The sequence below is a fragment of the Eschscholzia californica genome, unplaced genomic scaffold (genome assembly GCF_041429995.1).
Source record: "Eschscholzia californica isolate CP2 unplaced genomic scaffold, dmEscCali1.0.p SCAF_1, whole genome shotgun sequence".
Classification (NCBI taxonomy): domain Eukaryota; kingdom Viridiplantae; phylum Streptophyta; class Magnoliopsida; order Ranunculales; family Papaveraceae; genus Eschscholzia; species Eschscholzia californica.
In genome coordinates, this window is record NW_028238198.1 from 42,073,573 (window position 1) to 42,080,464 (window position 6,892).

At 34.2% G+C, this 6,892-nt stretch overlaps 1 long non-coding RNA gene across 2 annotated transcripts; it reads right to left on the minus strand.

Annotated features, from left to right (window-relative positions):
* Positions 1-300: 300 nt before the first annotated feature.
* LOC147566932 (uncharacterized) lies at positions 301-4,495 on the minus strand. Of its 2 annotated transcripts, none has more exons than XR_015230617.1 (7): positions 3,874-4,495; positions 3,716-3,790; positions 2,804-3,320; positions 2,545-2,600; positions 1,271-1,915; positions 839-1,131; positions 301-528 (listed from the first exon to the last, which is right to left on the minus strand). It is a non-coding gene; the product is annotated as an uncharacterized LOC147566932 (long non-coding RNA). The 2 variants fall into 2 exon arrangements; XR_015230618.1 differs by having other exon boundaries at positions 1,213-1,915.
* Positions 4,496-6,892: the final 2,397 nt, after the last annotated feature.

Below are 6,892 nucleotides of genomic sequence, written 5' to 3' on the forward strand. Positions count from 1 at the left end.
ACAGACGGCCAGATTTGTCTTTCGCTTTGTCCTAGTCAGCACAAAACTTTGTGTTTTATTATATAGACTAGATATGACCCGTGCCTTCGGCACGGATGTTTTTGTTGATTGATAGAAGAACAAAAGTAGAAACTAAAATTCAAAAATCTATAAAGATTTTGATCTCAAAAATCGGAATTAGACAATAATTGAAACTAAATAAAAAGAACAGATATAAATTGCATAGAAGTTTCATTAAACACCCCGTTAGAAATATAATAGAGTAATACCAATGTAATAGGAAAGGCATCAAGTGTAAGTAAAAAAAAAAAAGAGATCATTTTTCTTTATGAAATGAGAAAAGATCATTAGAATATGCATAAACAGTAGGTAGTATATTTACAACTACAGTAAACTTGACTATAAAGTGGACAATTAGTTTAGTATATTCATGGAAGGATCACCACTATGCAAGTAGTTTCCTCTTCATTTCATCAAAAAAAAAAAAGTAGTTTCCTCTTCCCAATACCAAGAACTTTGTAAATAAACCTGCAAACCAAAACATAGAGGAAAAATAAATCTTATTTCAGAGGTTCCTTTCTCAAATGTAACTCCATCAAGGACAAAAAGATGATAAACTCATGTGTACGTACATTTTTGTTTAACATATACGCTCAAAATTTCAAAATTTCATAAACTTCTTATGTAAACCCACTGAGACTGTGATCTACGTTAAACTGGGTGTTCCATGCCGGCAACATTTTCATAATGACAACAATGGAACAAGAGAAAATTGGGTGAAACAAACAATTAGGTAAACTTGACAACATTTGGAAACATCAAAGAATGAACAAGTTACCTTGACAAAATTTAGAATTGCAAAACAAACCATGGTCCTTCATAAATCATGCAGTAAGGTCACCCCCCAGATTGACCAACCACCGCATGCATAAAGAATACAAGCCACAAATAAGTTTCATAAAGATCAACAAAGCTAAAAGGAAAAAAGAAAGAAGAGCAGAAGCACAAAAAGAAACAAATGTTTTAATAACCTGTCCAGTTTGAGAGTCAAACTCGAACCAATTGATCTTTGCGCCCAGAATATAATTTGTCAGACTCCATTGGAATTTGGAAACTAATCCCACGGATGGCCTGTCATAAAACGGTTGTTCAGTTTATAACTATGGTCTTTATTTTATACTCCTAGAAATTTCTTATTTATACTTTATCGACCTTGGTATATTGTCCATCGAAATACTACGGAAAAAAAGATCTTGTTTGGAAGACTTACATGTTGTGCACGTATGTAGATCAGACAACCATGAAAATGGAGCCCCTGACAAAATGAACACCTTCTTATGGTCAGGAGCTAGGTTAACATCGTGAACCTATCACTTTGAAACCATCGATGCAAATAATTGCAACTGTCACTATAGGTAGATTTTCCAGCAATGCAATAGTTACAAGGTTTGTTCCGAGACTTGGGAGAAACCCAAGAATCTCCACCCACTGGCCCAGCACGACCCTGACCGTGCAGAGAAAAAGAGCCTGAGAATTTCCCATCATTAGGTGGTATGTGTCTCTTTTGTATAATTCAAACGTTAGTTTCCTGTGGTAGTTCGTTGTGTCGATACTGATAGGGATTCCTGTTGCATCTCCATGCCCTGTAGCGATAGTATACTCCGGAGGGTCAATAAATACGTAATGTGATTTTTTTCATCGATGTAACGACCAAGCCTGACACCTCGATTAGCAATACATGATTCCAATAAGTTCAATTGTATTGCATTTGATATTGAGAGTGTGACAACAATTTTATCGTCTACGAACAAAAAAATTGGGACAGACGAATGTAGATGACTTTTCTGGCTGGTATTTTGGTGCCCATAAGTTACCATCAGTTTGTCTACCAGATTCGCTCAAATATGATGTCAACCTGCAAATTCACCAACATTAGAGAGAAGAAAGATGCATTTGATTATGACATATAACTCAATTTGTTAAGACTTTGAGCTGGACATAAATGACAATAACAACTAACAAGTGTTTGTTTTTGAAACATACTTTGTCCATGGCATCTCGAAGTTAATTATACAACTATTATGTAGTAGATAAAGGGGTATTGGAAAAATTATGAAGAAAGTTTGGTTATGAAACCTGCCTTTTTGACGGATTTTGCAATCTTAGGTCTAATTCCATCTATAGGGAATGCAGACGCTCGAATCAGTATACTTGCGAGATCAAAGTAAATGCATTTAAAGTATCACGCATGCGGTAGTAAATCTATATAAATTAGTAAATAATCTTCAAATACTTCACTTATACCAGCAAGTTATAATAGTGAGCGAAACATCGGAGAGAGTTAGATTTAAGTCATGTAAAATGATTCCATAATTTAAGAATCATGGTCTGCATATAAAACTAAATTATAATAAAATTTCCAATTAATCCGAATTTAGACATCCTCAGTTTACTAACAAAAATTTCTTTTAAGCATTTTGACGTAGAATGAAAAATAGACATCATTACGAGATAACTCACAAAACGAAAGAGAATACGACTTACATGACGGCAAACGTATGAGAATTTCAGTTGCTCTATCTCGCTTGGTTCATATGTTTCTGAAGAAATCAATTATGAATGGAGGTATTATCAAACGCCATTACAACAATTTCTGATTTACAATTTCTAATCCTCTAAAAACAACTTGTTAAGCTTTGGTTCTCATTGAATGGTGAATTATGTTTCTCATAAACTCTGAGCAAGTGCAAACAGAAATATAATACCATATTAAAATGGCAGATCAGAAAATAAAAATTCATACCTTCCATAAAAATTGTCATCACCACCATGAGGCACCATCACACAAACCTCGGTGAGGAACCACCTCATACCATGAAAACCACATAGAGCAAGTGTAAAACAGAAGGAAGAAAATACCAGAATCTTCTTTAATGAGCCTTTTATCGTTAGCTTATTTGTCGATTCCTTTTATATTTATCTTCTTTGATGAGCTTGAAATCATGATTCCCGCCTTTCGAACTCTTCGTGAAGATTACGCATAAAGAAGTTTACGAGGAGACGAATAGATGAAGAAGAAATCCATTAATATTTACTAATTCAATATCACTCAAACCTTGACTTGCCTTCCACCAAAAGTAAGCTCTTCAAAAGCCTCACTTGTAATGTTATATATGAAATAATTACCATTAAATCCAACACTCATACAAAGTTGGAGGCTTGGTGATGCTGCAACCGGAAATAGGTGGGTCTTGCGAAAACTTCTTTTTGCAAGAATCGACAAAGTGAGCTTCCGAAAACCATTAATTGTAGGAGATACCCTGGTAATGAGTATGACACTAATAAAATTAGAAAGAACAGTTGGAAGCGAACGGGTCTCTGGATCCCGTTATACACAAAATGCTCCGCCTGGCTTTCATTTTTTTTATGTTCTTTTGATTCTACAAATGCACAACGATAAGAAACATATTCTGTACAGGCAATTAAGAAAAGATCTTGCTTGCCATTTATCAATAATTCAATATACAACATCTTCATATCAGCCACCAGCATTTTCTTTACCAAATTCCTTAAAAATAATAGTCACTGAGCCATATTTCATAACAAGTAATAGATAATAAACCCAAGTTTCTCTGTGACATTTTATCAAACAACTGAGAGACAACATCTACTTCCAACGCAAAAGATCCAAAAAAATAAAAGACAAAAGAATTACCAACACTGGAAAATGAGTTCTTCACAGGCTTCTTTTTAATTGAAGGCATTTGATTGAAATCACCATTCTGAATAACTAAAAAAAAACAATAGTAAGTATGAAAATTTCTAGTAAACAAAAAAAATATAGAGAAACAGTAAAATGTTGAAAACTATTACTTTTAAAGAAGTTTGATCGCTGCCTTCTTTTTTGATTTTCAGATGAGAGTTCTTGATTCCGTCGAATCTGATTTCGTCGACAGGAAGAAAGGGAGAGAAGTTGAAAGTCATGTCTTTTCAGTTGAAATAGGACATAAATGTTCACTAAAATTGAACATAGTAACCGAAGAAGATTTAAGAAGGAGACGTTAGGGTTTAGGCTTTTAAAACCTTAAAACTAAAGAAGATTTGAGAAGACGTTAGATGTTCAGGAAAGCAGATGGTTGCATCGACGTGGAGACGATAATGGCAAGAGGATGACTGCGTAGATATGGTAACGTAAGTACGATGGCTGGCTGGATATAGTAACCGAAGAAAGACGGAGCAGATTAGACGGTCCAGATTCATCCTTTTCTTACCTTCCAATGAGTGGGTGATTAAATTTCTTATTTTTAGGGTGGGTAATAGATCAAAGGGTAGGGATCTTATCAAAATCTCAACCAACGACCGGATTTGTGTTTCGACTTGTCCCAGTCAGCACAAAACATTGTGTTTTGTTATATAGATATACAAACCAAGTTAGGAGGGCATTGAAGATGAGGATGTGAGATATAATCTAAATTTGAGAGGTGCAATCTTAGCCAAGATGATAGACCTCTTCCCTAATTAAATAGATATGAAATATGATATACTCCGTAGTACATGTTAGTAGCTCTGTAAGCACCCCAAATTACACCTGTAGCCGTCATGCTAAATGCAGAAAAGTTGAATGGATATTTATGTGTAAATGAGGTGCCTACAGCAATAATATGAAGCGTCTTTAGATCTTTCTATATCTAATGGTTTTCTAACACGGTCACCAGAGATATATTTGTTAGCGGCAATACTCACACTCTTTTCTTAATTCAGAGGTTTTCTTAAGAAGGTTTTGTTTCGATTTTAGAGATTGTTTAGAAGCACTCTAGTGGAAGGCATTATGTAATCCATACTAAGGTTCGTCATTTCAAATCTTTTTCTTATTGAAATCCAAGACTTCGTACAGGGCCGGCCCTACCACCTACGAGGCCCAAAGCCACTTACAATTTTGGGGTCCTCAAGTTCTTTTACGTTTTATAAAAATTATAAAAAAAATGGATTGGTGGGGGTTCAAACCTTGGTCTGTTGGGTTGCGAACAAGTGTGTAACCAATCTACTAATTCAACTTTAGTCCTAATCATTGAACATAAGTAATAAAATAACCGCATTAGAACAAAGTTGAAAAGGCCAGGTTAGCCCACTTTTTATTTTATTTAAGTGTTATTTAAAATTAAAAAAGAAAACTACAAACTTACTATAGTATAAAATAACAATTTAAAAACTTAACTGCATTATCGGATATTTTTTTTGTTGAACTTGCATTATCGAATATCAATAACAAAAATGCTAAAATGACATGTTTGGGTGACATGGTGGGTGACAAGATGACCCATTTTCAGTAAAAGACAAGAGCCAGGTCATAGTCAACCTTTGAAAAAAATTCTTTTACAATTTTTATGCCAAACATTTTGGTATGTCGTTCCTACAAATTGAGAAAAAGTATTGGTAAGAATTATATGTTTATAAGTTTTCTTTTTTATGAGATTATATTGTTTATAAGAAATTTATAATATGAAAGGTATCCCATTATGGTCTATACTAAAATAAGTTATTTTTTGCTTATTTAAGTAGAAAAGTCCTCTCATCAAAAAAAAAAAAGTAGAAAAGTAAAAAAAATTTAGTTTGGTAACGTGAAAATTTCAGACTTCACTTAGTTTAAAATTTGGCTTTCTTTTGAAGTTCAGATTTGTAGCTTTTGACTCTAAAATAAAGTAACTTTTGTTCAGCACATGCATAAACTTTACTTTACCAATTTTTGTTCTTTGTTTATCTTATCTCCACCACCACAACTAAACTTCCACCAAACTGTTGTATTATGATGAGTATGATAGAACTCAATTTTATGTCGACAATTTACTTTTGTTAGTCGTTATATTTGATAAAATTAATAAAGTTAATTTAGTTTTACAGGAATAGCAAAAAAAAAGGTGAAACAACCAATATTTTACGAAAGTCATGTGCAAGGGGTATCCAAGAAGCTTAATTTTGTTCAACTCAAGTTAGTTCAGGGATGATTTGCAACAAGGTATTTTTTCAGGGGCATTATATAATTGGCTGAAAACCAAGGATTGGAAAGGTAATTTATTTGTTACCCAAATTACTTAAAGCTACATAGAAGGAATTAAATCACCACGTGGAGGCTTTCAAATTGGATTTCCTTTAGGGTCCCACAAATGATTTCAAATTAGATTTCATTGACATGCTTCCAACGACTCCACTTAATTTGGAATTTCCAATCAACTTTCCAATCTGATTCCAATTTGGAATTCAAATTGGAAAGTCTAGTATGTTGGAATCGGAGCCGATTTAGTATCGGTTCTAGCAGTCAAACTCAAGATTTACACACACCGTTGTGTTCGTCTCGTCGAGCTCTTCAATTTAGAATAAAAAATCGTTCAATTCCGATTCCGGATGAATGAGATATGCTCGATCGAAGTTTGATAGAGTTATGACTTGATTTAGGCGCTAGGTGGGCACAATTCGGGATCATCCAACGGATGAGGTTCATCCCGCCCTTTGCACTCTCAATCCAACGGATCTTGATGAACCGTCACTTCTATAGTGTAAGCCGTCACCAATAGTGTCCCAAATCCAACAGACACGTCCCTAAAGCATGTATCCATTCAATTCCTATTTATATGACCCAATACAACTCCGAATTTAATTCTGTTTTTTCCTATGAATTTCTCATTAGTAAGAGTATGTTCCAGAGTACTTTAGGCAAAATATTTCATCCAAATTCATGGGTCAATTCATCAAAGAAGTTTATAATACTTGGTTAAGTTCGCCCGCTTTCAGACATTCGAAGTACCTTCATCGTCAAACTGAAAGGTAAAGCCGTTGTATCCTGGGAGACAAACACCGTACTGGTTTCGGTACTAATACCAGGGTGTTCACTGTCTTA